The sequence below is a fragment of the Mytilus californianus genome, unplaced genomic scaffold (assembly GCF_021869535.1).
Source record: "Mytilus californianus isolate M0D057914Y unplaced genomic scaffold, xbMytCali1.0.p SCAF_13, whole genome shotgun sequence".
NCBI classification, from domain to species: Eukaryota; Metazoa; Mollusca; class Bivalvia; order Mytilida; family Mytilidae; genus Mytilus; species Mytilus californianus.
In genome coordinates, this window is record NW_026262615.1 from 38,127,788 (window position 1) to 38,129,715 (window position 1,928).

Below are 1,928 nucleotides of genomic sequence, written 5' to 3' on the forward strand. Positions count from 1 at the left end.
CATTGGCTAGAGGTATAGGGGGAGGGTTGAGATCTCAAAAAACATGTTTAACCCCGCCGCATTTTTGCGCCTGTCCCAAGTCAGGAGCCTCTGGCCTTTGTTAGTCTTGTATCATTTTTAATTTTAGTTTCCTGTGTAAAATTTGGAGTTTAGTATGACGTCCATTATCACTGAACTAGTATACATATTTGTTTAGGGGCCAGCTGAAGGACGACTCCGGGTGTTGGAGTTTCTCGCTGCATTGAAGACCCATTGGTGGCCTTCGGCTGTTGTCTGCTCTATGGTCGGGTTGTTGTCTCTTTGACACATTCCCCATTTCCATTCTCAATTTTGACTTCTTAAATTCGTGTATTTTTCACTGAAAATCTTTCATGTAATTCACGATATCAAAACGATAACAAAAAGTTATTTTTGGTGAAATTTGATATTTTTTTATTTCTATTCTTTACCAAATTTGATATATTTTCACATTTAAATGACAAAGATCATAACCCATTTATAAAACTTCGGAAGCAGGAAAATATATACACAAAGTCATATGAATGAGTATAGTTTACAAGAGCGCAATTATGCGTAATTCATTTTTCATAGGGTACCAGTGCTGTTTCATATTTTATTTCTCGAATACTACACATAATAGAAAAAATGGGTAGCAGTTCCTCTTACTGGAAATTTCGGCGTTGCATAACAACCAGAAAAATATACATGGTCATGCGGCAAAAATTGACTTAAAATGCAGTTGAAAAACAACGTCTACTTTTTCCGCTTAATGAAGAAGGCAAATTTTTAATGGCTCCTATACGTGCAAAGATTGAATATATGTTCTATACTTAGTAAAATTTGAATTTGATTTTCTGAATTTTTTAAACCTAATTGGATAACCTTTCGATTAAAAGTAATTCCAATCCTGTATCGTTCAATCAGAAGCCGTACACGATTCTATTCTGAGTACCATCTGAATTTCGCTGTTATAACCAATAAAGATGTATTAATTAAAAGGTATATGCAATTTTTGAAAGATAATTTTTAACAGAATGCTACAGTGAAAAGGGGTTAAAGAGAGGCGGAAGATACCAGTGGGATATTGAAACTGATAAATCGATGACAAACTGACAACGCCATGTCAAAAAACGTAAAACGACCAAAAGACAAACAACGGTATACAAAACACAAAATAAATAACTAAAGACTGGGCAACATGAACCCCAACTAAAACCAGCGGGTGATTTCAGGTGCTCGTAAATAAAGTACGAAATTATTTCAAATCTAAGGATATTTTCAAAAGGGACACTTATCTAACTGTTGTGTGGAATTTTAAAACTAGAAAGTACCACGTACAATTGAGAATTAGTGCTTATGAGTTAGCTATTGAGCAGGGTCGCTAAAAATAAATAAGCACTATCAGTATTGTTTTTTTTAATGCCCCCGCCGCTAGGCGAAGGGGCATTAAGTATTATACTCTTGACCGTCCTTCCGTTCGTCCTATTTTCGTTTCTGCACTCTAACTTAAGCGTTTCTCATCCAAATTTTATGAAACTCATACACAAAAGCTAAGACTCAAAACTCGCAAACAAAATTCGAATTTGAGCAGTGAATCACTTACCGTTCTAGAGTTAGGTCCCTTTATAACTGGGAAAATTGCATTTTTTTTCTTTTCCACACTCTAAATTAAGTTTCCCTTATGCAAATTTTATGAAACTCAAACACAATGCTGAGAACCTCAACACACAGACAAAGTTCGAATTTGGGCAGTGAGTCATTTACGGTTATAGAGTTATGTCCCTTTTTGACTTTGAAAATTACAAAGCTTGAGCAGGGGAATTCCTGTCCTAAGACACATTCTTCTTTAATTTACTTATGTTTTTGATAATCATTATATGTAACATGCCCTTTATGGGTCTATGATTGGTATACTAAAGTATTAAACG

General features: G+C 34.8%; 1 protein-coding gene across 1 annotated transcript in view; it reads right to left on the reverse strand.

The window, feature by feature from the left end:
- LOC127723621 (60S ribosomal protein L7-like) overlaps positions 1-1,928 on the reverse strand; it is a 244,298-nt gene that overhangs the window by 66,773 nt on the left and 175,597 nt on the right. The window lies entirely within an intron of this gene.